At 54.5% G+C, this 27,598-nt stretch overlaps 1 long non-coding RNA gene across 1 annotated transcript in view; it reads left to right on the top strand.

Moving 5' to 3' along the window:
* The window catches only part of LOC132502016 (uncharacterized), a 127,677-nt gene extending 120,316 nt beyond the window's left edge, over positions 1-7,361 (top strand). The window contains exon 4 of the long non-coding RNA XR_009534382.1: positions 6,963-7,361. This is a non-coding gene — a long non-coding RNA (uncharacterized LOC132502016). The remainder of the gene's footprint in view (positions 1-6,962) is intronic.
* Positions 7,362-27,598: the final 20,237 nt, after the last annotated feature.

Here is a 27,598-nt window from a genome sequence, read left to right on the forward strand (position 1 = left end):
TTTAGGTTGCTGGCTTATCAGGATAGAAGAGGGAGTGTGTGCCTTTTCCTTTACACTTCTGGAAAGCCCAGCTTTTGAGTTCTTGAGGTTTGAGCTTTCCTTATCAGCCTGAGGGAAGTAACAGTCTTTGGTCTGTGTTTCCGGCCAAATGGAGAAGTTGCCAGGCTGGGGTGGGCTGCCCTGTGATTTGGAGGGCCTGTGCCCATCAGGTGGTTAAACGGGGAATCTGTCGGTAGGGCCAGGAGAGGGGGCTGGCCTTTGAGGAGTGTGGGCCTTCTTGGACTGCAGAAGAGAAGAGTTGGAGGTTCTGTGGGGCGTGAACACCAGAGATCGGCCCCCAAGAATTGCTGGATGGGAGAGGGGCTGTTCTGTGCCTGCGAGAACTAGACCCCAGGTGCTAAGGCTCAGGGACCTTGAGAAAGGTCTCCAGGCCAAGTCTGCCCCAGAATCAAGGTACCTCCTCTGCACGGACCATGTGGGCGACAGCAGGGACAACCATGGATTGACGATTAAGCCCCCGCCATCAATCTTCATGGGCCAGGCATAGCCTGGGGTCCTTCGATAACTTTTTTCATCAAGTACCTATCATCGTGACAAATGCAGGTTTTAGCAAGATGTAACCTACTTGGGGAAATTTTTAAATGCAACGCTTCTTGCACTGTAAATTTTGTGGCGAGATTAACCTCTATATTTAATTACAAATTGTTACAAATTATGAAGGGAAATTATGGGGCTCCATGAATCCGTTTAACTGAATTTCATCAATTCCGTGGGAGTAAATGATATTTTTTACCGAATGAGGGAGTTGCTTTAGGAAACCTCCTTAGGTGCAGTTTAGTCTTACGGTTAAATGGAGTTCGGGGACTCTCACAGTTCTTGGAATTTATTTTCTATCAAGACAAATTATAACAATCGCTTATTATGTGCAAGAGCTTCAGGCCCTCTTGATCCTCATCGCTCAGTATCTCAGAGGTAGAGAAACCCTCTCTGGCATCCATAAAGAAATCTTAAGCAAAACCCTGATTGGTATCACTGGGATGTGTCCATCCCCGAACCAATCAATTTGTCAAGAGGACTGTGTACTTGGAATAGCCAGCCTAGATGATCTTATTCAATCCTCACAACAACCTTCTAAGGTAAATATCATTATCTCCATTTTACAGATGAGCAAACTGATGTGGAAACAGGTTAATTTACTTGTCCAAAGTTGTGGAGGACATTATTATTGCCCACCAGCACCTAGTTCCCCTCTCCTTCCCGGGACGTGGGAGGATGGTGCTTTCCAGCCCTCTTGAAGTTAAATGAGGTCATGTGACTTTCATGTGAATGGACCTGATATGGGTCACTTCCCAGTGGCAGCACTGAATCGCTTGTGCTTGACCCCCAGTTTTCTCCCCTCTCCACAGTGGTCGAAGAAGGCCGTGTCAATCTGGAGGGGCACCACAGGGTCTTCACATGGAGGGCAGCTGCACAGAGCCACCTAGACATGTAGCAAGGCTTTGTGTCAGTGAGCAGACCTTTCTTGTTTTAAGATTTGGGGGTTATTTGTTCCTGCAGCATAACTTAGCCTATCCCGACTGATGTAAACATCACTCAGCTAATAAGCAGCAGAACTAGAATTTGAACCAAAACGTATCAGGCCCCAAAGCCTGTGTTCATAGCTATTCCTCTAAATTCCCACCATTCTTTGGGAGGTATTTTTGCAAAATTTGCACTTCTCCTAACTCTAGTGTTCTGTGTAATCTCTGTGAGTTTTGATCTCCAAGGGATGCAGCTTTCTTCCTCAGCTTTCATACACTTCCTGCATAGCCATGTTTCTCCTCGTTCTCATCAATTGAAATTTGGCAAAAAACAAGGGACTTGCCTTCAGAAGCAGCCAGCACACCTAATTTGGGTATGAGTGGCTCTTCTCTCCCTCTGTCCTCCAGCCAGTCTCTGCCCCTCACTGTGATCCCCATCTGGGAGCCCGATTCCTGCTGGAGACCCTTTGGAGGAAGATCCAGTTGGGAGCCCAGGGTTATTGCCAGTGTCGTGCCAGGGAAGGAAAAGTCTAGAGACCAGGCAGGTTGTTGCTGCGCCATCCGCTGGGGAGGAATGGAAGGTAAGACAGTCTCGGGAGTGACAGGGAATCCAAGAGTCTCTGAGATGCTAAGAAGTTGGGGAACTGAAACCTGAACCGGGAAGCCCAGAGGCGCCCCCAGCAGTGGTTTGATATCATTGGTCTGCAGCGCAGGCTTGAATGTATACATTACACATTACCCAGATGATTACCACACAATGGACAGGTTCTTGCCACCCTGGGCTGGGCACACAGAGAGGCCAATACAGACTTGTGGATTGTCTGTGACAAGACTCAGACCTCCCTTCTTCTCCTGGAATCATCCATACAATTGGCCCTGCGACTGCTTAGTTGGAGTTGAGCCTGTTCACTCACTATTGTTTCAGAGGAAGATGAATAGCCCCCCTAGGGGAGAGGATGCCCCTACAGCCCCAGGGGTGACAAGTTGGGGGACAGAGCAGGGGTCTGGGAGGTTGTGAGCCCTCCTAACAACAGGGAGGACATTCATGGCCATTGTGTCTGATCTTCAGCTACCCTCTAAACACCACGCTAATTGACCACCCAAACGCCATTCTCAACTTCTTCCCGCCCCCACTCCCCTGCCCTCTTCCAACCTTAGAGGCTGAAAAAGTGACACTTTCCCAGCCTCTTTGGGGGCATGAAATGGTCATATAACCCAGTTCTGGCTAACAAGACGTAAGAAAAATTTGCCGGGAGTTGTGGGGAATGGCAATGGAAAAGCTTCTGAGAAAGATTTTTCATCCTTGATCAAATAAGAAAGGCACATGAAGAGAGCTCTTTCCACTTTGACCATCACCCTACATCTGACTTTGGAGGAAGTCTTAAGATGTGATATCTGGAGCTGTGGCAGCCGTCTTGCAACTGTAAGGGAGAATATAGAGAGAATTTGGACCCTGATCCAGAGCGCTGGCATCTTGAAGTTGCAAAGCCAGCTTGATAACTGCCTACCTCTAGACTTCTTAGTAGGCAACTCTCTTATGGTTGAAGTCCCTGTTAGTCAGTTTCTATTACTTGCAGAAAAACACACAGGCTCTGTTATAGACATTACCCTTAGGGTACAGATGAGACCTGGAGAGGTTAAGGACTTGCCTGAGGTGTCCTGATGTGAAAGGACATGTCCTCTCAGGGGTGGGGCCTCTGGAACACCAGGAGAGGAGTAGGGAGCCACTGAAAGTTTCTGAGCACGAGGGAAAGGGTAGTTGGAGGAGGCACAGGGAAGGTTTGGGGGGACTTTGACCAGAAAGCACACATGCAAACTCGCAGGTGGAACAACAAAGGGTAGCCGCCTTCCAGCAGGGACTTCCTTATGGCTGTCTCCAGAGAGCCTGCAGGAAGGAAGGAAAGGCAGTGGCTGGGATTCAACATAGACTAAAAGGACCTAAATTTAGATCAGATATCCAGGGAGAGGCTAGGAAATCCACTTGCAATTCTCTCTCTCTCTCTCTCTCTCTCTCTGCAACGCTTTGGCCTACAGAGCACATCCAGCTACACTTTCTTATATGACCCTCCAGCAGTCCTTCATGGTCGGCAGGGCTGAGAACTGTCATTTACAGCTGAGGCCACAGAAGCACAAAACCACACGGTGGAGGACGGCCAGAACCCTGGTCTCAGCCATCTTTCTGGGAGTGGAAAACAAGTAGCCCAGATTTGTAGCATTTGCTGATTTCCATGGTGTAAATGCTCCGTGGCTGATTTTGCCAACCTTTAAACAACTTTCTTGCAGAATTACTGGCATTTAACAATCGGCTCTTGGAGCCCATAGGAGCCTGCTCCAGGACACCCCTGCTTTAGACGCCACCCACCACGGCCCCCCGCCCCCGGCCCCCCATCCTGACTTAGTTCAGGCCCGCGGGCCCCTCCTGCCTTCTGCTGGCAGGTCTGTCCCTCTCCCACCCCGACCCTGGTTGTGGGCTTTCAGCTCGTGGCCCCCCACCTTAACACTGCCGTGTGTGTTCCTACCCTCATCCCTGGTTCGCCACCTCTGCTTTCCCTTAACCCTGACCCCAGATTCCTGCCCCTGGCCTCTCCTGGTAACGGGCTGGATGGCTTGTTGTAGGACCCATTCCCGCCTACCTTGGCCACAGCTGCTCCGTGTCCCTGGCAGCCTGCCTGGATGGGCCCTGGGGCCTCGTATGGGACATAACATTCCACCCCACTGATGTGGGACTGGGGTGTCTGGATAGTTGCAGATGAAGAGGCCCAGGGATCTCACTCTGAATTTCTTTCATTTTCCAAATGTCACACTCTTCCCTCGCAGTGCTCTGAGACCCCCTTAAAGCCTGGATTCCCTCCTGTCTTCCTGAGGGCAACCCTCTCCCATGCCCTCCTTCGCTGACTCTCTCTCCCTCACTGAGTGAAGGAACACGTCTCAACTTGACCCACAGCCCCTCTGGCTCTCCGGGACGTCTGTCCTTTCCAACCCTCCCCTTCGGATCCACCCATCTGGTGTCTGCGTCTGCTGTCCTGTGTCCAAAACCTACTCTTCCATGCTCCCTCCCTGCCTTTATTAAGGTCTTATCACTGTTTCATGACCCAGATCCTAACCATCATTACTGAGGTTTCCACCAAACCTGCCACCTCCCAACCCACCCCTGAAGTCCCACTGCATTTCCAGCTGAGCTCTTCAGCACGCTTGAGCATCACTTCCTCCAGGAAGCCTTCCCTGATCTCCCCCCTCTCTGCATCCTGAGTAAACCTTGATTGTAACTCTTCTCTCATTGTGATATAGCCATTTATTTGGGGGTCTCTCCCATTAGGCCATAGTTTTTTTTGGAGGACAAACTATGTCACTCTGCCTTGAAGCCTAACACAGCGCCTGGCACGAGGTAGGTACTTCATAAACATGGTTTACTTTGATGACGCCTGGGGTTAATGGTCATTTCTCTTGCAGCACGCTAAAAGCACTTCCTGTTGGAGTGCCTCTCAGCTCCTCCACTAGAGTGGAAGTCTCTTGAGGCCACGAACCTGTCCTGTTCCTCAGGGCCCTTCCCAGTATGTAGCTTCAGGCAGCTTCCTGATGCTGGGGCACCATAGCTACTTGGAGGAGGGTGGGCAGAATCAGGTGTGTGTCCCATATGTCTTCAGGTGCAACTGACTGTTGACTGAGGCATCTCAAGAAGCAATTAAGTTTAAGATAGCTTTTAGTTACATGCTTGCAAGTCCTCACCCTGATTACGAAGACCCCTGGAGGGGCAGGGGGCTGTGAGTTCTGCACGGAAGCTGGTGGCAGGAGCAAAGGCAGGAGGGCTGGGAGCCAGGCAAGCTGGTTCCCGAATGGCCCATCCAATCCCAGAGAGGCCAGAGGAATCTTTGAATGTGTCTGAGGGGCTGGGGACCGCTGATGAGGGCGGGGCAAGCCCTCCCCTCCACCCCTTGGCCAGCCTCCTTAGCAGGGAACATGGACTCTGGCTCCCAGCTGGAACCCCACGAGGAGAAATGTTCTTTTGGTTTTCCTGTTGGAATCCCACGAGCAGGAATGTTCTCGTGGTTTTCCTGTTGGAATTCCATGAAAAGTGCTTTCATTCTCTCATCCTTGTGCTCCTGAAGTTTCAGGGGCATGGGGTCCGGAGGGATTCCCAAGCCCGGCCCCTCCCAGGCTTTGCCTGCGGGTTCTGGGTATCTAACCAGTATGGAAACCTCCTGGACGAGGAGCTCTTTGGCCACAGACAATGCTGTTGCTGCAATTTCTGAGCTAAGCTCTGGTAATTTCTGTTCTGCTGCTATAAACGGGGTCCCCTGGAAGGTGGGCAGCCCTAGTCTGGGGTGATGAGGTAGGATGTGGTGATGCTGAGATGGAGCCACACTGACTGGGTCTGGATCCAAGCTACTTAGTGGCTGGCTGTAAACATACCTGAAAGTCTCTGAGCCTCAGTTTCCTCATCTGAATGGTAATCCAGTTTATGGCATTAGAATGGTTGTGAGGGTGTGGTAAATGAGATGACTCCCCCCCGTCTCCTTTCACCGAGCCCAGGACCAGGCAACACAAGCCGCACCCTTGGTGAGGTCCAGCCACTCTGTGCTGTTGCTGGGCAGAATCTCTTTTTCCTTGGCAGTGTCTCCTCCATCTCACGACTCCATTCCCAGGACCCCTTCCTACTCCCAACAGCTCTGGCCAGCTGTCAAGGGTCATGTGCAGGTGCCCATGAGCCCTACCCCTGGCCCCACCCACCTGCAGCCACCTCCCCTGGAATTTTTGGCAGGATGAGGGGCCTCTTTTGGACCACGGATGTTTGAGGAAAGAGGCCAAGGGCTGAGGCCAGAGCAAAACGTGTCCAGCTGGCATGTCAACTTTACTGAGGCTCAGCTCCTGGGACAATGGCTCAGTGATTCCCCCATTGGGTGCCTCCCATCCCTGCCCTCCTCCTCCTCAGCATCATCATCCCAGCCTCTTTCTCAGGGCACTTGTGTATTCACTCTCTGTCTGAATCGCTATGAAATCCTAGTTAGGTGGGTGAGGCATAAATCACCTTCCTCGTTTAGGGAAGAAACTGAAGCTCAGACAGAGTAATACCAGTAGGTCACGCTTTTGTTAGTTCAAAACATTTTGCAATAGGTAATTCGCTCACATGGTTGACGGATCAGAACTGTGTGAAGATGTGTACCGTCAAAAGCCCTGCTCCCACCCCATCCCCTTTCACCTTCCCAACACAAGGTAACCCCATTTGCTAGTTTCTTAGGTATCCTTCCAGAATATCCTTCTGTAAATCCAAGCAAATAGGGCATGTGGTCTGATTTCCCCACCCCCTGCCCAGATGGTAGCATCCCACACACCATGCCTTCCACTCAACATCCGTCTTGACAATCTCTCCCTGTCAGTTCCTAGGTGTCTCTTCTGTTCCTTTACCATCACTGACCACCTGCATTGAGTATTTGCTGCTTCCAGGTGCTGTGCTGAAGGATCCATGGGGATATCGTCACATCAACCTAAATGCCTGGGGCGCTCTTACCATCCCCCTTTACAGATGAGAAAATTGAGGTGTGGAGAGTTAACCTAGTCCAGGGGACATGCCATCTGGTTCCAGAAACAGCGCTCTCATCCGCCGTGCAGCCTCAAGGTTCTGGAAGGACCCACCTCTTGATTTTACCCACCTCCCAGTGAGTGGTTTGAATGCAAACACCCAGCTGTGCTGAAAGCCACAGTCTTCGGGCTGCCAACTAACGCACACCCAGTTGCTCTCTTTCCCCACCCACGAAAGGAATGGGTCAGGATGTTATGTAAGTGGTTAGACATGTGCCATTGTCTCACCGAACCCCCAACATGTAAAAATTATTATTCCCATTTTCTGGAGGAGGAAAATAAAGCTCTGAGAGGGTGAGCGACTTTTTTAAAGGGATTACGACTCAGGACTCAGGTCTCCAGACTTCCTCCTGGCAGCCCGCACCGTCTGACTCCCCTTCCTCTACCTGCCTCCTGGGACAGGGCAGTGCTGCTGCTGGGGTCCCTCTCTGGGAGGGAGGTGAGGGCTGCACCTGCGTCCCCAAGGGGCAGCTGTGGAGGCAGAGCCGGCTCTGGGTCAGCTCAGGTGGGTGGCGGGAGGGGCTTCTTGAAGGTTATAAAGAGGGACGAACATCTGTCCCCTCCCCAGAGCTGGGCTTCCTGGGACAGGAGGACCAGACTCCTTAGAGTGACGCCAGCAGCTAAAGTGGCTGCTGGGAGCCCTTTTCCACAAAGAATTGGCTTCTCTGATCAGCCAGGATGATGGACTCTGCTTGGTTTCTTGATCCTCCCAAATGCACTGGGTGGGGGTGGGGGGGTTGGGGGTAGGCCCTGAGTCGCCTGCTGGCCTGTCTGGCTCTTGTTCTGCTCCTCTGGGCACTCGGCTATCCAAACCGTCCCACCAAAGGGAAGACCTCCCCAGGATGGAGAGGCTCAGGGCTTGGTGGGAGGCTGACCTGCGCTCCCAGCCTGGGGAGCCGCGGAACCAGGGACGTGTAGCCATCAGCAGGGGGGCCCTGCTCCCCACACCCTCAGGCCCTTCGTAGTGTCCGTGTTAGGGTCAGCACCCGGCGTGCCACAGGTGGGTCAGGGTGGTCTCAAGGCCCATCCAGCTTTGGGACATATGGTTCTGCTAACTCTGCAGTGCCTTCCTCTGGCCCCTTCTCGCCGGATTCCTCTGCCTCTCCCTCCTGCCTGCCCTCCTCTCTCCTCCCCAGCATTCCCAGCCCTGCCTGTCTCCCGGGAATCCCAGCAATAACAGCCACCATTTATTGACCACATGCCACATGCATTACAGCTGCCATTTATCAAGCCCTCACTGTGTGCCAGGCATGTGTGAAGCATTTACACACATGCACACGCACATGTGTGCTAAGTCAATTAATACTCGAAACGCCCAAGGGAGGAAGGTAGTGTTATCATTTTTTTGCATATGAGAGAACTGAGAAGTGAAGAGACCCATTCAAGGTCATGCAGCCAGTGCGCAGAGGGAAGGTCTGAGTGAATGTGGGCTGAGTGGGCATCCCAGGTACGGGGAAGGAGCCGGGAAAGAAGCTTCTTGTGGGTCAGTAGGGCTGGTGCCCAGGCAGCGGCTGGAGACTCCACGCCCCCAGTACGCCTCTAGGCCATGGACCATGGGCCCAGTGGAGAAAGGAAATGGTCCACTGTGCGTGTCCCTCTATTCTAGTGCTCGTGAGTGGTCACCCTTCCAACTGTCCTGAGTTGTGAGCTGGGGGTGGGTATCAACAAAGAAAAACCTCCTCTCTCTTCCTCACTTTGTCTTTCCATCTCTCTGCATCTTGATGCTTCTGTTTCCTCTGTTTCTCTGTCTCACTCAAATCTCTTTCTTTCTCTCCATCCATCCATCTTTCTCTATCTCTTTGTCCTGGCAGGGGGTAGGGGGAGGCCTCTGGAGCCCAGGTGGGGTTGTGCCCTCACAGCCAAAACCTTTAGAAGTCTCAAGAACAGAGAGGCTCTTGTTATTGCAGTTGGATTCTTTCGGCTCAGAGTCCAAGGTCTGCCTCAGCTTAGTAGACACACCTGGGAGCACCCTCTTGGCCCCCGGACACATCCACCACACAAAGCTTCCACCCATGGTTATGAGGAACTGGATGGCTATTGGGAAGCCATTTCCTGTGTGTGACCTCTCACCCTTTTCCCTTTGGGGCTCCCCAGGGCAGGTGGTTGCTTATGCTCTCTATCAAACGGGCCCTCCGAGGGCAGAGCTGTGCCTCCCTCCCAGGTGGAGGACGCTACCCCTCTCTGATCCTACATCTGTCTCACTGCCTTGCTCCTTCCTCATTCACTGGCTCTCCTGCAGGAGGTCTGGGCCTTTAATTCCATTTCCTCGGCCCTGGATCTATGCCTGCTGCTGACCAGCGCATAGCAGCAGGGGGCTGCTTTCCCAGGTACCCCTGAGAGAGCCCTTCCCCTAGGGCAGGAGGGCAAGTCAGGGAAGAGGTCACTCTTGGAAAGTTGCATTTCTGGCTTTTCTGAAAGTTGCGAAAATGTGGCTTTGAGCAAGTTAAAAAAGAAATCAATGCCATCTCCCACAAATGATACCGTTTCTCAGGCTCAGGGAGCCGCAGTTGGTAGACAAATAGGACATTAAAAATAGCTTTGTGTTTCCCAATCTTACAGCCTCTGGGGGCTGCAGGGAGAGGCCTTGGCCCAGCCTGGTTTTCTGGCCCATTGTCTGCCTGCCCCAGGGTTAGGAGTGGGCGTGGGCGCTGTTTCTAGGCACAGTAATTCCCGGTCAGAGAAGGGAGGAGAGGGAATTCTTGGCGAGGATGAGCCAGATAACACACACTTGAATGGAGTAGCTGTTTGGTGTTTACTTTTCCTTTCCCAGGCCAAGAAATAGAGCACACTCCATTTTGAACTTTGGTTTCCACCAACTGTTTTTTTTCTTCTCCTCTGCTTTTTCTTTTTTTCAAAAGTGTACAGGGGGAGACTGAGATACAAGGTCTTATTTCCATCTGGGCTGTGGCCCAACAGCCTTGACCAAAAAGTTACTTAAGTCATATTTCCATCATCTTCAGATGGCTGTGTATTTATTTCTCACCAAAGTAAAATCCCAAGTGGACTGCAGATATTTGCACGAGTCAAAACTGCTTCCTCCTGGCAGGGTTGGGATGGGGCTTTGATCCTTCTGAGAAAACAAAAATGTTGGCCTCAGCCCGGCAACAGTGATGCCTTTGGGATTTCACAGAACTACCAGAGAGCTAGGCCTTGAGGGGGTGGGATGGGGATCTTGGGATCCAGAGAGACCATATCCTGGAGATGGGTGTGGGAGCTTTGAGAAGCAAAGCCGGATGAGTGATCGGGGCAGAAATCAAAGCAGGTAGGGTCACTGAGCAGGTGACTGGCCCAGAATAACCCTCTGGAGGATGGCAGCCACCAGAGGAGCGCTGTGAGCACGACTCTGTACGGAGAGAAGGGCGAACTGTGGAAAATTACTCAGGGAGAAACCGCCACTCCTGGACACAGAGCCCTGCTGTTAGGCCAGTGTCCAGTGGCCCCCATGTCTTTCTTTGCTCCCTCACCCCCCAGGGCGCTGAGCCTGCACTGGGAAACAGCCCCTGGCCCGAGCCGGGCAGGTTCAACCCTGGGTCAGGAAAGGCAGCCGGGTTACCGCTGAGACAGGGCTCTTCTCTGCCACCAGGGGGCGCCCTCATCTCCAGGGTGGAAAGCCTCTGGGTGCCCGCTGTCCGCCTCCCCAGATGGCTCCCAGGAGGAGAGGGTTTGAGTGAGGATGGTGGGGGGCTCTCCAAGCTGAGGGGGATCCACTTAAGGGCTGAGCGGACGAACATAAGGAACCAGAGAAACAAAGAAAATGGGAAAAGACAGAATGTCGAAAGCTTGTGTTCTGACCTCTTCTTCCCTCTGCCTTTTCCTGTTTCTCATTTTCATTGATGTCCAGTGTGTATTTACATTGTTCCCTCTGTTTCTTGGCTTTCATTTTCCTCTTTTTTGGCTTCAGGTCCCTTGCAACAGTGCTGATTTCTGTAAAGTGAGTCCTAGGTTGCTGCTGATAAAATCAGTGTGATCCATGATAAAATCGCAGATGTATCCCCGTGGTCATGGGAGTTGAGAACTGAAGGCTCTGCAGAGGAACAGAACCTTCGCTTACTGACAAAGGAGGCAGAAAACTGCCAGTTTGTACCACTTCCAGAACTTTCCCAGCTTCCTCAGGGCTGTCCTTTCTGCTGCCCTTTTCCCAGCCCCATGCAATTCCTCTTAGCCTGGGCCCTCCTGGCATCCCAGGCTGCAGGGCCTGCGCGGGACTCTGTGCCCCGGGGTCTGACTTTCTGGGTGGAGCCCCCCTTGGTAAATCCGGCATCAAGTGCAGGGAGCTGGGTCTCTGGTGCGGTTTCTCCCCTGGCTCCTCTCCATCCGGGTCAGTCAGCAGGCCCGTTCCCCAGCCCAGGCCCGCCCTCTCTCTCCCACATCTTGGCTCAGCGCTCTGTTTTGCTTTAAGACTTTCTTTCAAACAGAGCCCAGAGTTGGCCACCAGTGTCTCTGGCCTGGCCCACCTCGAAGCCTGACCCTGACTCACGGCCCTGGGTCCCGACAGGACGTGGTTCCCACCGGTTTAGAAAACTCGGGACAGCAAAGTCACAGACCACCTGCACCCTCTTCTTCCGCTCCAGACGTTATTTATGTGTGCGGCTTTGTACTCGTTGCTAAATGCGGCCTGTGTGAAGGCTGTTAATTAACCCTTTGAGAAATGAGCTTCCCATCAGGGAAGGGACAGGAATCAGGAACATGTTTGTAATCAGGTTGTTGCAGGCCGATGATTTATCCTGCTTCAGAGCAGTGGCTTAATGAAGCGGAGGAACGAGTAGAGGAGATGCCCTCCAGAGTGGTGTAAATAAAGCCCATCTTGTGCACACAGATTGTCAGAAGGGCCGGAAATTCTAAATCAGCGGTGCTCCTGGGCCTTGGTGAGGGGGCAGGAGGTATGTTGGGAGGCAGTGGGGGGTGGCAGTCTGCCAAAGCTCGCCTGTGTGATCAGGAGGTGGGTGCAGACAGCCCTCCCGGTGATGAGTTGTGCGGTCACTTCATCCCCTTGGCCATCTATAAAATGGGACCGTGCCTTGCCCTGCCTTCCTCACAGGTCAGCTGTGGCGAGAGGACGGAAGAGAGACCAAGTAGGAGGTGGGACTTTCATTCCCACTTGGGAGGGAGGGTCTGGGGAGAGGATATTCAGAAATTTTCTGGAGGGACCTCTATTCCCTCACCTGCAAATGAGGGTCATTCTAGAACCTTCACGGCTGGCTATGTGATTGTAGTTCCCCCGATGCTGAAGACAGTCCTTCTCCTGAAATGAGAGGCCAGCTTTCGGGTGTCCCTGAGCCTTGGTTTCCTGACTCAGGATCCATGGTTCCCCACCCTCCCCAGATGCTTGGAAGGTGGCGCTGGAAAGGGCAGGCAGGAAGTCCCACCTTGTCCCGGCTGCGCGTGGGCCTCAGGGACTGAGTGGGCCACCAAGGCCTGCTGATGTTTTTAACGGCGACTCTTTACGTTCTGTGTAAGGCATGCCTAAGAAGCACCATTGAGAGCAAGGGCTCAGACGCCTGCACTCAGCCAAGCTTCCTGTCAAAGCTGAATGCGCCCAGAGCACAAAAAAATGTATTCACAGCTCTCAGCCTTCCCTGCTTCCCAGGCTTATTTCATTTGAAAATATTCAGAGCTGGAGAGAGAGGAGGAAAAAGAAACAAGAGTCCAGCCTGATTCCTCAGTGACCCTGCGTCTGCTCGGGGGTTGTGTAACCTCTCGGAGCTGCACATTTGCCAACTTATAAGGACGTTGTGAGGAGTTGATGAGATAGTGCATAGGAAGAGCGACTTCAGCAGGGGCGGCACAAAGAGTGCTCCCCCCAGCCCTCCCTCCCCTTTCGAGGACCCCCCCATTCTCTCCTGAGGTCTCCACATCACCCCTCCGTTGCTTCCGTTTATAGTTATAAAAGGGACCCAGGTTAAACCAATCCAATACCTTTCAGTGATTTACCCAGAAAGCCAAGCGAGAATGAACTCTCAGGTGAACTGAACCCAAATATCTGTATTTCAGCGTGACTCATAAACAAAGTAAAAGTGTATGTGTTTCAGGCTTCCCTGGTGGCGCAGTGATTGAGAGTCCACCTGCCGATGCAGGGGACACGGGTTCGTGCCCCGGTCCGGGAAGATCCCACATGCCGCAGAGCGGCTGGGCCCGTGAGCCATGGCCGCTGAGCCTGCGCGTCCGGAGCCTGCGCTCCGCAACGGGAGAGGCCACCACAGTGAGAGGCCCGCGTACCGAAAAAATAAAAAATAAAAAAAAGTGTATGTGTTTCGAGTTTTCATTTAGTTAGCTGTGCTTTAGCAAGCTTCCAGGTGATTCCGAGGCAGGCTAAAGTTTGAGGCCACTGTTCTAGAGTGTGTAAGTGCTCCCAAGCCTAGAGGTGAGGCAGGAGGGAGCCATGACATTTCTTACTTGCAAATGGCTCCGGGAGCCCTTTGCTAGGAAGGACACCTGCTTTGGCCACCTCCTTCTTCCCTGGGGCCTCTAGCCACTCAGGAAGGGCCCAGAAACCCACTCTCCACTCCAGGAGTGAGGAGTTGGAAGTTGCCTTTGGGAAGTGTCTGTGCCCCTTGGAGGTTGACTTCTGACTCTCCATTATGGCGTGTCCATCTCCTCACTCTTGAGGTCCAGAGACGACTGAGAGTTTTCTCAAGTGTATCCCACCCATAGCCCTCTGCCCACCCACCCCCAGGGTCAGTAAAGCTACCAGGATTCCCTGCATCTTGGTTTTCCCAACTGGCAGACACATCTCAATAGAACTTCCTGTGTTGATGAAAATGTTCCATGTCTGTGCTGTCCAACCTGGCAGCGACAAGCCACATGTCACCGTCGAGCACTTGCAATGTGGCTAGAGTGGCTGAGGAACCGAAATTTAAATTTGCTTTCATTGAAGTTAAAGTCAGACAGCCACGTGTGGCTCATGGTGACTACTGCACTGCATAGTGACGTTTTAGAATCTCCCTCAATGCCTTTGTCTCTGAGCTCTACCTTCCCTGCCCCCTTGACATCTGCTCCAGGCCTATGGAATCCTGTCCGATTGCATGGAAGGGAAACTGAGGCCTGAGAGAGAGGGCACTCTGGGATGCATAGGAAGCTGAGGGGACTGGGACCCACCAACTACCCCTACTCTGCCTTCAAGCCCAGGCCTCGGGCCAGGGGCCCCATCAGACCCTGGCCTCTGGCCGAGGTGTGGGAAGTCGAGTGTGATGAAACCCAAGCCCCCTTGGCTGGTGCCCAGCTGTGGTTTCACACTTGAGCCGCGGAGTCGGGCGGAGGCGGGTGGAGAGGACTGTCAGAGGATGGGAATTCGGGTGGCCTGGCCAACAGGCCCTGTGAACAGGAGCTGTCCCCAAGGGGGTTTCCAGGCCGAGCAGGCTGCCAGATTCTGTGGGTGCCTCCTGGCGGCTGAGGGCTCTGTGTGACCCAGGCCCTCCAGTTGCCCCGCCGTGGGGAGCAGCAGAGAAAGGACAGTGAAAGTGGTGACTGTGTGTGGTGAGTGTGTGTGTGCGCGTGTGTGCGTGTGTAGGGGGTGTGCGCCAGCTTCTCTAGGGAGGAAACCAGCCAGCTCGCCCCGCCTTCACCGCCATCATCCCGTGCTCCATAATTTGCAGGGCCCAGCGTAAAATAGAGACGCAAGGCCCCTTGTTCAAAAATTATTAAAGATTGCAAGAAGGTGACATCAGAGCATTAAACCAAGTGCAGGGCCTTCTGAGCACGTAGTCCTGAGTGACCAACAGGCTGCAAACTCATGAAGCTGGCCCTGCCCCCAGTGCCAGAGACAGACATGGGAAGGTCTCAGACAAACAGAGTACCTATCTTCCTGGCCAGCCTGAGGGCAAAAGCTGGCCCGTTCCTCTGTCCTCAGCCCTGCGGGGCTCCTGGGGGCAGACAGAAGTTTTGAGTTTCTTCCAGGACATGCACCCCAAGTCTTCTCTTAGGTGGGCTGATGCCTTCACACTGGGATGAGGGAGGCTTGAGACACCATCTCAGCACCTGCCCTTGATCCCTGCCAGAGCCGCCAGGGGGAGACCAGGGAGGCAAGATGCAGCACGAGGTCATAAAAGCAATGCACGTTTAGTGAGTGCTTACTTCACGCCAGGTGCCTTGCTAAGTATCTTGCCAGTATTACCTCATTTGATCTTCCTAACACGCCAAGAGAGAGGTACTCTTGTCTGCCCCTTTTATGGGTGGGAAAACTAAGCCCAGAAGGAGGGACTTTCTGCGGTGAGGGAAATGTTCTTTATCTTGATTGTGTGGTGTGTGACATGCATGTAGACGTTCATCAAAATTCATCAAGCTGTACACTTAATCTGCACGTTTACTGTGTGTAAATTATCCCTCAATAAAGTTGATTTATTAAAAAACATATTTGGAAAACTGAGACTTTGAGAACTTGCCCAAGGTCGCATTCCTAGTAAGTGACAGGACTAGGATTTTTAACTTAGGCTAAAGAGGAGTAAGTACCAAGCTGGTGCAAAGATCCCCGGTCCTGAAAGATGAGGTTCCAGACCTACCGACTTCTTGTTCTTGAGCACATTACAGAGCCTCTCTGAGACTCAGACTCCTCATCTACAAAATGGGCCTCCTGAGGGGGTGGTTTAGGGTGCTGTCAGGGACATGTTCACAGGGTGAGAACCCCACAATGTCCCCAGAAGCTGTACTCAGTGCTCTTGTCCTGCTGTTCGTGCCTGTGCACTGGGGGCAAAGCTGAGGCTCTCATGCGGCACCCTCCTCTGCCTCTACCAGACCCTCTGTGGCTTTCGGCTCAGGTGCTGCCCGGTAACTGGGAAGCAGGGGCATGGTGGGGCATGGCCCATGCAGGGCGAAGGTGGCAGGGTGACACCAGGGCTCTCCAGGGTGGCATGGGAGGAGGGGACCTCCCTCTGTGGAGTCACTGACAAGCTCCCACAGAGGGAATTGATTTGGGATTTAGAATGTGGAGGATGGGAGGTGTCTGGAGGGCGCTTGCTAAGGTCTTCCTGGTCTTTGTTGGAAGGAGGATGGAGTTTGCTGTAGATTTTATTAGAAAAAAATATCAACTTAAGAACGTCTTAAAAGTTAAGAGTCTCAGGCTTCGCTGGTGGCGCAGTGGTTGAGAGTCCGCCTGCCGATGCAGGGGACACGGGTTCGTGCCCCGGTCCGGGAAGATCCCACATGCCGCGGAGCGGCTGGGCCCGTGAGCCATGGCCGCTGAGCCTGCGCGTCTGGAGCCTGTGCTCCGCAGCGGGAGAGGCCACAACAGCGAGAGGCCCGCGTACCGAAAAAATAAAAAATAAAAAAATAAATGCTGTTAGACCAAGAACTGAGAACTGGGGTTAGCCTGCCAGCATGAGGACTTAGGCCCAAACTCTACCAAACTACCAAGGGGGTCGCCCAATCCATTGCTCAGGTAGGAAAGTGACTCTGGACCCCACCAGCTTCCTGACATGGGCCAACTCTGGTGGTTCTGTTTCCAGGCCAATTCCTTCTCAGTTCTGTTTTTGGGGAAATTCTGTTGTTTTTATCCCTAAAGAGCCGCCTTGGTCCCCAAGTCCTAATAATACATCCATCAGTAGAGTAACACATGTGTTACTCATGAGAAAGCTGAGGCTCAGAGAGGTTAGGGACTCTCCCAAGGACACACAGTGAGGTCTTGACAGAGCCACCCCAAGCACTCTGGCCTCCTGGCCCCCTGTCCAGCACCATGATACACCCGTTGCCTCTAATGCTCTCAGCCTCCACCCACCCACCCCAGTAATGGAACCCAGCTGAGTGGGGTTGGCTGCTGAGAGGCTCCAGGCTTGGCTTGGGCCAGCGACTCATGGAAATTGGGCCATTTTCTTTGGGCGGAAATGAGAAGCAGATGTGGCTCGGGAGCTGGGGTGCAGGCTTATGCCATGTCAGGGGTCTCAGGTTACACGAAGGAACACGTGACTGTGGTTACAAAAACAGCCTGAAACCCCCAAGCCCCACATCGTTGGGGGTCTGCCCCAGGCCTGGGGAGCCGAGCCTCATCCCCACACCTTACCTCCTGGGTAGCCCCTGAGATCCTGGAGGGAGCGTGAGACAGGAGGGGCTGAGGGAGACTGGGGCCTTGGCTGCCATGCCTTCTCACTCCCACTCTGTAAGGGGGTGGCGGGGTGTAGTTACTGCCCCTCAGCTCAGGGCTGAGCCCCAGCAGCAAGTCCCTGTCCTCTGGAGGACACCCAGGAAGGGCAAGGCACCCTGTACAGAGGCCACAGCAGGCTCCCCCCGAGGGCTGGCTTGAGGCTCGGCCCAGGCCCCAGACGCCTTTTACTGCCTGAAACACCTGGTGTTTCACCGCTTTGCTCCAATCCTTTGTGTTAAGGGATTGTCCCTGGTTGCAATGCATAACCTTTCTGAGAAAGCATCCGGTCTTAGGCAGTATTCAGGCAATCTTACCTGAGTGGAGATTAACTTATCATCTCCTTCTAAACAGCCAGTGGGGCCTGGACCCAAGGGGAAAGGGCAGAGGCAAGGCTCTGGAGGAAGAGGCTGGAGATCCTGGCACAGGAGGGGCCCAGGAACAACTTGGCAATGGCATGGTTTGTGTGGAGGGGTCTCTGCTCAGATCCCTGATCTTCTCCCTCAGCCAAAGGGGCAGGGCCCCATTCATTCAATCATTCATTCATTCATTCAATAAATAAATGGTTCTTGTATACCCACTGTGGCCAGGGCAGTGGGCTAAGCCCTGAGGATCCAAAGGTGACTGAGCATGGATTTCAGCTCTAGGGTTTCACTGACTGCTGAGGGAGCCCACCAATAAATAGCTTTGATTGACTGATTGATTACTGAGTGTATACCATGTGTCAGCAGTATTCTAGGCTCATAGCATCTACGGAAGGGAGACAGACTATAAAACTAAAAAATAGGGCTTCCCTGGTGGCGCAGTGGTTGAGAGTGCGCCTGCCGATGCAGGGGACACGGGTTCGTGCCCCGGTCCGGGAAGATCCCACATGCCCCGGAGCAGCTGGGCCCGTGAGCCATGGCCACTGAGCCTGCGCATCCGGAGCCTGTGCTCCGCAACGGGAGAGGCCACAGTGGTGAGAGGCCCGTGTACCACACACACAAAAAAAATTAATTAAAAAAAAATAAGTTAAATAATATGTTTAGAAGGTGAAATGTGCTATAAGAAAAGAAAATGGAGCAGGTGAGGGGGATCAGAAGGCACAGGCTGGTTGCGGTATTCACAGGGCTGGGAGGGTGCACTTTCCTGAGAAGGTGAGACTGGAACAAAGACTTGAAGCTGATAGGGGAGATGAGAATGGGCTTCTGGGGGGTGTGCAAAGGCCCCGGGGGCAGGAGGCGGCCTCGGGAGTTCAGGAGCAGCAAGGAAGCCAGTGCGTCTGGGGTGGAGAGGGAAAGGTGAGAAGGGATGGAGGTCCAGAGGTAAGGAGGACCAGGCCAGGAGGATCTCAGAGGCCACTGTAGGGCTCCAGCTTTTATGGTGAGTGAGATGGGAGGTGCTGGAGGGTTTTAAGCCGGGAGATGTGTGTTGACTGGCTTTTTCAGAGGACCGCTTGGGCTGTTGTGTCTGCAGTAGCCTGGAAGGGGTTAGGGCCAGGGAAGGGGGACCAGTCAGGAGATATCTACAACAGTCCAGGTGGGAGGCGACGGTGCTGTGGCCAGGCCGCACAGTGGACGATGGGAGAGGCACCCCGGGAGAAACCTGAATAAGGTTCTACGGTAACGGGAGAAGGGAGTGATTAAGTCTGACGAAGGACGCTTTCCCAGGGGATGTGACTCAAGCAGGATCCTGAAAAATGAGCAGTTCAGCAGTCACTCAAGAGAGTGAGCATTCCAACACCAGGTGTGACAGGGGCCAAAACAAGAGAGAGCCAGGTCTGTTTGGGGACCCGTGAAGTAGCTCGTCAACGTCAGAGCAGAAGGGCCAGGGGAGGCCGGATCGGGAAGGAGCTTGCCACTCTGCCAAGGGTGTTATCCTGTAGACACTGGGGAGTTGGGAAGAATTTTAAGCTTGAGGGCTTAAGACCTAATTTCCCATTAAGAAAAGTCCTGTGGTCACCACGAAGGGCTGGGAGGGAGGTGGCGAGAGGAGACCCAGATGGGAAGCAGAAAATGAGGGCTGATCCAGTGCGGTGGGGGAGGGAGGGAGGGATGAGAACAGTTTAGGGAGAAGAGAGGACCAGACGCGTGTGGGTTTAGGGAGAGAGGAGCAGGTGCTTCTGAGGAAGAGGATGAGTCAGTTTGGGACAGGCTGAACTGCAGGAGCCGCTGGGAGATCAGCTAGCAAAGTCTCAGAGCAGCCCATGGATGGGTTTGGAGCTCAGCGAGGGGATGCGTCCAGAAGCCTCGAGGGGCAGGAGGCATTTAAGCTGTGGAAGTCCACCAGCTAGAGGGCCCCTCCAGATTTTTATTATTTATTTATTTATTTATTTATTTATTTGCGGTACGCGGGCCTCTCACTGTCGTGGCCTCTCCCGTTGCGGAGCACAGGCTCCGGATGCGCAGGCCCAGCGGCCATGGCTCACAGGCCCAGCCGCTCCGCGGCATGTGGGATCCTCCCGGACCGGGGCACGAACCCGTGTCCCCTGCATCGGCAGGCGGACTCTCAACCACTGCGCCACCAGGGAAGCCCCCAGATTTTTATCTTTAGGAAGATCTGAACAGAGCTATCGTTGCCTCCCTCCCAAGGCCTTTGAGAGATGGGGAGAGAAAAACATTCCTGCGGGTGAAGAGGAAGAATCCAGGAGTGGGTCTCCTGGGGTACCACTGAGAAATCCCTGAACTGGTCCCACTTCACCCCGGAGTGTCTGTGGTGGGGGGTCTAGATAGGCAGGGGTCTTGGTATCCGTGTCTATGGATCTCTGCATGCAGATATGTAAAGTGATGTGTTTTTATCTCCCCGTGATTACTGTTTTCCTGTAGCCCTTCTCCATGAGTCTTATTGCCCAGTAAAGTGGAGGGAGGATTCAAAATAAGGCTTCAAGCAGGAGTGAAGCAGACGTGATGTAGAGAAGCTGCTTCTGATGGCAATGGGGCCAGAAAGGGGGATCCAAGGAAGAGGGAACATGAGAAACAAAAGGGCAGCACCATCCTTCAACCTCAGAGGCTGGTGTGGGAGAAACCCCAGTCAGCTTTGAGGGAAAATCTCGCTGCAAGGGATGGGTGGGGCTTGACTCAGATTGCAGCGGGGAGGAAATTTTAATGACACTCCCCTTTGCAAAGCAGAGATTCAAGATGGTGCCAAAGCACTATGGTGCCAACCAGGAGGTGGTTTGAAATGGCTGAGGAAAGGGGTCTGGGAAGTGGCTTCATGGAACGCTGCTTGTTCCGGTGTGGCTGGGAAGAATGCAGCCAGGTGGTCCTAGGTCCCGGCGGCCATAGAGGCAAGATCTGTACCACCAGCCACATGTGGGGACCACACACTTCAGCATCACCCCTCCTCACCCCAACCAGCGAGCCCCAGGGACCAGGTGGGACCAGCCCTGTCCCACCTGTGTGTGTTTGTAAGAATGCAGAGGACTCCACTCAGAACTTCCACCTCCTCTTCCCACTACCATGAGGTCCATAAACGTCTCTTTGCACCAGAAAGTTATCTTGGCTAGGAGAAGAGGGAGGGGTGAGAAAGCCTTGGAAAACTGAGCAATTTTACTCAAAGGAGACTGAGTTAAACATACAGAAATGGAGGTACGTCTAAGGGGCAGTCTAAAGGTTTCTTTTTGTTTGTTTTCTTTTCCTTTTTCTTTTTGTCCCACTTGTCAATAGTAGGAATCATCAGATCAAGATGAGAAGAGTGCAAGAAAAATTAAGAATGATTCTGGTTTGACCCATCTGGGTAGGAGTGTGTGATTTTCAGCCCTGCCACAATCATGTCTGTACAAGTTTGCTGGGGCAACAGTGTACATTTTTTTTGAAGATTATTTCTTGATTGACTGATTGATTTTGGGCCGCCTTGGGTCTTAGTTGCGGCACGCAGGCTCCTCGCTGAGGCATGCGGGCTTCCCCCTAGTTGTGGCATGCGGGTTTTCTGTCTCTAGTTGTGGCACGAGGGTTCCAGAGCGCGTGGGCTCTGCAGTTTGCGGCACGCGGGCTCTAGCTGAGGTGCGCGAGCTCAGTACTTGTGGCATGTGAGCTTATTTGCCCCACAGCATGTGGGATCTTAGTTCCCCAACCAGGGATCGAACCTCCAGGGAAGTCCCCTGTACTTTTAATTCTATCCGTCAGACCTTTCCTTGAGGAGCTGAGAATCATAAAATCATCAAATCTGTATTAATTATCTATTTCTGCATAATAAATTATTCCAAAATTTAGCTGAAATAAGCATGTATTATCACACATGCTTCCTGGGGATCAGGAGCAGGGGTTTCTGGCTCAGCGTCTCTGATGAGGTTACAATCAAGATGTGGTCATCGAAAGGCTCAACTGGGGCTGGAGGATCTGATCCTAAGACCCACCTGCCAAGCTGGTGTTGGCTATTGACAGGGGCTCTCAGTTCCTCAACTCATGGATCTCTTTCTAGGGCTGCTTGGGTGTCCTCATGACATGATGACTTACTTCCTCCAGAATAAGTCATGTGAACGAGCAATGTCTTTCATGACAACTTTACCCCAGAAGTCTCACTTTCCCAAATGGTCCCTGCTCTCAAAAATGTTATGGTATTGCAGGCTAGATGAAATGTCCCTACCGCAAAATGCGATGTCTGAGGTCCAAGAGAAGTGATATGGGCTCTCTGAGGACAAAATGAGCTGACCAGTCAGGCAGCAGGAGGCTTCCCGGGAATGGGCAGAAAAACCCTGCCCCCTTGTCCTGCCCCAAGTGGCTCTTCCTTGTGGAAGGAGGCCTGGTACCTGCAGACCGGTCAGATGGGGAAACCTGCAGCGGCCTGGCTGAGTGAGAGGACTGATTCGTGCTCACTGGACAACCAAGGGTGTGTAGAAGGGGGCACTCTGAGACTGGAGAGAGGCTGCCAGGGGACTTCTGGGGGCAAGGCACGGTAGGGCCCCGGAGGGACTTAAAAGTGAGACGAGGAACGGGGTGGTCAGGTGAGAGACAGGGCTCAGCGGGTGGGGGAGGGCAGAAAACCCAGAGGGCCACATGGTCCTCTGTTGGTCAGCATGCCATTTTCCTGGCTGTCATCCCTGTCCACAGACGCATTCATTCATGCGTTCATTCGTTCATTCCTGCATGCCTGTTTGCGACAAAGTCCAGGTCCCTGTTCTTGGTGAGGTCAGAGTTGGAGGGTTGTTTGTGTACGAGGAGCATACCTTCTTAGGGAGGGTCGGGGGGCTGTCAGGAAAGGCTTCTCACCGGAGGCGAGGTCTGAGCTGCTTCTTGAAGGGGAGGAGGATTGAGCCAAGCAAGGGAGGGTGTTCTAGGCTGGGAAACCAGCACATTCACAGGCCCAGGTGTGGCAAAGCACGAAGCATCCCTGGCACTGCCTCAGCGGGACGGCTGGGAGAGTGTCGAGAGCTGAACCCGGAGGGACCAGAAGAGATGTGGCCCTGCCCACCAGACGGGATGGTCTGGAGTTCTTCCAGAAGACAACAGGGAGATTATGCAGGAATTTAAGCAGAGGCATGAAGGGATCTGCTCGGAAACTTGGAAAGCGTGTCTGGGCAGTGGGAACGAGGATCTGCAGAGGGAGAGTCCAGGAGGAGAGGGCACTACCCCGGGCTGGCCTGCGGGGGAAGAAGCAGGGGTGGAAAGGAGAGAAGGAGCCCAAGAGGCCTTTAGAAGGCTGAGCAGCATCCACTCCTGCCTAGAGGCTGAGTGGCAGCCCGGACCACAGACTGAGCCGTCTCAGCTCATCTCAGAGAAACTCTAATTCAGGTCGGGCACAAACCCAGCCCTCTGCTTTTTAGAAGATCTCATGGCCCCAACAGCCTGGCCTCACGTGGACCCAGCCAAACCCCTACCCCAGCCTGCTGCCCTCCTGCCAGGGGGATGCTCCGTCTCGTAGAAGCCGGCCTTTAGCTGGAAGGTGGTGAGGACCTGTGAGTTGGGAAGTGCTGGGGTGGGGAGGCAGCTCGGGGGCTGTGGCCACAGGGCAGCCCGAAGAAAGGAGGCCCTGGGCTGGGGTCAGTGAGTCAGGAGAGGTCCAGCCAAAGACGAGACCCGGGGGCCTCCCTGGTGGCGCAGTGGTTGAGAGTCCGCCTGCCGATGCAGGGGACGCGGGTTCGTGCCCCGGTCCGGGAAGATCCCACATGCCGCGGAGCGGCTGGGCCCGTGAGCCATGGCCACTGAGCCTGTGTGTCCGGAGCCTGTGCCCCGCAATGGGAGAGGCCACAACAGTGAGAGGCCCACGTACCGTAAAAAAAAAAAAAAAAAAGACGAGACCCGGGCAGGGTTCCAGCCCCATCCAAGTGGGCCTGAGTAGCGGTGTGGGCACCTGGAAAGTGAGGAGAAAGAAAGACGCTGGGCGCCCAGAGCACTAGCCACCTGAGAGGTGCCTGGGGGTGATGGGAGGTGACCCCATACTGAAGGCTATTTCCTATGGCCCAGAACCAAGGCTGCGATCCCCGAGATGGGAGTTACTGCCACCCCAAATTCTCAAACCCTTTAAAGGAGTAAGCTGTGCTGTTCCCTCCTCACAGCAGATGGCGCCATCGTGCTGGGATTGGTGACCGAGGGGCCTGAGGGATCCCGCCCGGAAACCCTGCCTGGGAGTGGGAGGGGCCGGGCGCCCGCGCTGGGAGCTGCTGGAGGGGGTGGAAGGGGGCCCCCCAGTCCTGTCTCCCTCCTGGAGGGTCTCCTGCTCCCTGGGCCCCTCACCTCGTGCCTGCCCGCTCCATTCACTCCTTCCCACTGGCTGAGCCTCACCGCCAGCCTCTTGCTGCCTCTCCCGACTGTCCCTGCTTCCCTCGCTGTCCCCCACCCTCCGTTTCTGCCTTCAGCTGGGGTCAGCGTCCGGGAGCTCGTTCCCTTGGAGGCATCATCCCAGGATAAGGGAACTCCAGGCCCAGCCAGGGGGGATGCGTTTGCCAGTGGGAATGTCCCTGTGGGGTCTTCCCTGAGCAGCTCCCAAGGGCTTGCACACATCTTATGTCCTCAGGAGGTGCTCAGTGCCCCTAACTAGGGGAGGGGGTAACCAGGATGATGGCAGGAGAGGCAGGGTAGAGAGGGCGTTTGCTCTGAGTGAACGAATGACAAAATAAATTACAGCAGCTTTCAGTATGGCGGGGAAACTTCCGCTGATGACAGTGCCTTGTATCTCCCCATCTCTAGGCCTTTAGTCAAGAAGCAAAACCTGAAGAAGAGCCCTTTCTCTCCCCACTTCTTCCTTTCCTGTGCTTGGGGTGGGGCAGCCGACTCGAGGCAAAGAGTGGGTGTCAGCTAGTGCTGGCGGTACACGGAGTTGGGGGTGGGTCCAGGAGGGCAATGGGGTGGGGAAGCAAGGGTGCCCGGGGCAGAAGGACCAAGGGGAGACCTCCAGGGAAACTTCCAAAGGAACCTCAGAGTCCCTAGCACAGGGTCTTAGGGGCATGAGGGCTCCTGGGGAAAAGAGCAGGGGTAAGAGGTGTGTGTGTCGGCTGACCTCCGCTTGGGATACACAGTGCCCCACCTGCTACTCCCCTGATCCGGGATTCCTTAAGGATAGCTGCCATGTTTTCAGCCTTTAAATTGGTGCTGTTGGTTTGATAAGAACGAGGCCATCTATGAGACAACAGGGCAGAATATGTTACAGAAGGGCTGCCTGGTAGCAAGAAGTGCCCACTCCCTGGCGCCCATACCACCCGTCCCCAAGCTGCCATCCACTTCCTTACCTCAGCTGGAGGTGGGTGGGGTGCTGCGTTGTATTTCAGCCTTAAGTAAGCAGCCAGTTGTCACACTCAGCCTTCCTAAGGATGGGCTGCCCTCTCTCGAATAGCGCTGGCTCACCTTGAACTTTTAGGTGGTCAGTGTATCGTAGGCAGTGGTGAGTCTGTGGGTTAGATGTGAACTCTTGTTTCAACGTGTACCTGGGCAGGGGCAGGTGGGTCGGTGCTGAGCGTCTGGGAGGGAGGAAGTGTGAACAGAGGGGGAGAGATGAGAGGATATCAGAGAAAGGGGGATGAGGACAACCAGGCAAGAAGAGGGTGTCCCTGTCAACTGCTCTGTCGCTGCTCAGGAAAGGATGCCGGTGGCACCCCAGCAGTGGGCGTGGGGCTGCCGCAGGGAGGAAGGGGCCAGGAGTGGTGGGCCTGCACTCAGGACGGGATCGACGGGCAGTCATAAGGGTCGGCCAGGAGTGTGCTCGGCCGTTCCCAATCCAGGGAGCACGCAGGCTGGGCTGGAAGTGACGGAGGAAGGGGATGATGATAAAGAGTCCTCAGATGTCTTGGGCAGCCAGCTGGAGGGAGGTCTGGGCTGGCAAGGCTGACTCTGGGACTCTGCTGTATATCTGGAATTTTCTGACCCAGGTAAAAGTTGTCCTCCGAGTTGCTCTTCTGCAAGAAAGTAGCTTCTTGCTTGATTTATGGCTGAGGGTGACATTGCGGATAAACCTACTAATGGTGCTCGTTTGCCCGTGGTGGGGAGAGGGGGCAGTCATGGCTCCCAGCCCCAAGGGAGCTTACGGTGCACCTGGGGAACCAGCACGGGCACGTGAGGTAAGAGCTTCAGTGTAGGAGGAACCAGGGGGATGGGATCAGGGTGGGCAAGGAAGACTTCTTGAGAGAGGAAGGAGATTCAGATGGAGAAAGAGGAAGGGTTTCCAAGATTATGGACCAGTGCAAGCAAAGGCATAGGGAAGGTGTGGAAGTTTGGGGGGATGGAGAGAGGTGGTGGGGGACACTAGGGAAGGACTTGGCACACAGAAGACACTCAACAGATTTCCTAAGGAAGGAAGGGGGGGCGAGGCGAAGGCGGGAGAGAGGAGAGGGCAGAGAGCTGCTCTCAGAGGCAGGTCGCCCCCCACATTAGCCCTGGGGCAGACAGCTGCAGAAGCACCCCCCTTGGGGACCCACATGGCAGGCCCTCGTTTCCCCAGCTCCCATCCCGGGCTTGCTCGAAAATATGAAGCTGAGGCTTAAAAACAGGCTTGTGGTCAAACCCCAGCCCGTCGTCTTCTTCCAGGGCCTGTCTCTAGCCAATTCCTTGCAGAGTGGCAGCCACTCCAGCGCCCTGCTGGAGAGGCAGGGGTGTTGCCACCATGGGGTGACTGACCGGCCAGTAACCCCCCACCAAGATGGCAGCTTAGGGAGACAGCGGGCCCTTTGTCTGGTCCTGACCCTGCTGGGAGGCCCGCCGGCCTGAGTTTGCTCAGTGTTAATAATTGACCAGGTGCCCAGGGACAGGGCCCCCTCCGGCCCAGCTGGATGGAGGGCGCTCGGGGCTGGGGCCTTGGCCTCCCACAGCATCAGGTGAGACTCACCTGGGGCCGGGGGAGGAGAGAATCCTGGCCTTGGGTGAGGCTCAAAGAAGCCCGATGCCTCCCCCACTGCTCCCCAAGCCCAGAATTATGTGAGGTGCAGAGAGGGCCCAGCCCACGGTGGCTGGAAGCCTCGTAGTTGTGACCCTCCAGAAGGACAGGGCGGGGCAGGGGCAACACCTTTACCCCAAGAAGAAAGGAGATGGAGGACGGAGAGAAGACCCTGGAAGGCAGGTGTGAGGTCCCCTGAGGAGGACAGAGCTGGACTCTTAGACCCAGTGGCCCCAACCCAAACAGCACGTGGCCACAGACCCCTTCCTCAGGCCCGCTGATGGAAAATGCCAGCCAGAGAGAATGCTTGGGTTGACTCCTTCTGGGCCAGAGGGAAGAGGGTTAAGGACCCCCAGCCCTGGTCAGACCACCTGTGGTCTCTGGCCCTGGGTGAGTCAGGCACTGTTCACCCCAAAGCCACGTCGGGGAGGCCTCAGCCGGGAGCATGAAGGAAGGTACCTTGTGATGTGCATCTCAAGCCACAGGAGGGAGAGGAGGAGAGCAGAGAGAGAACGAGAAGGGGAGGGCGATGCTATTGACAGCAGCTCCAGCTCCTAGGGCTTCTTTATAAGAGTAAGTGATCTCGGGGCTTCCCTGGTGGCGCAGTGGTTGAGAGTCCGCCTGCCGATGCAGGGGACACGGGTTCGTGCCCCGGTCCGGGAAGATCCCACATGCCGCGGAGCGGCTGGGCCCGTGAGCCATGGCCGCTGAGCCTGCGCGTCCGGATCCTGTGCTCCGCGACGGGAGAGGCCACAACAGTGAGAGGCCACAACAGTGAGAGGCCAGCGTACAGCAAAAAAAAAAAAAAAACTGTAAGTGATCTCAGTCAATCATCCTAAAGAGCCCTTTGAGCCGGGTGCTGTGACTACCCCCATCTGACAGTTGAGGAAACTGGGGCACAAGCCGGTCATCTGTCCAAGCCCCGGAGTTGGGAAACAGCAGAGCAGAGGCAGTCTGACTCCAGCCCTGTGACCTGTACCACTCCCTTATCTCCCGGGGTCAGGGCAGTGGGGAGGGCTGCAGGAAGGAGAACGGGCCCCCACCCCCACCCCGAGTAGCAGAGAGTGGAGAATAATTGAGGAGGGTGCTGCCTGGGGTTGCCTTTGAGGTGGAAGGGGGTGGGATCCAGCTTGTTCCGCTACTGCAGCCTGATCAC

Source organism: Mesoplodon densirostris, chromosome 14 (assembly GCF_025265405.1).
Source record: "Mesoplodon densirostris isolate mMesDen1 chromosome 14, mMesDen1 primary haplotype, whole genome shotgun sequence".
Taxonomy (NCBI): Eukaryota; Metazoa; Chordata; class Mammalia; order Artiodactyla; family Ziphiidae; genus Mesoplodon; species Mesoplodon densirostris.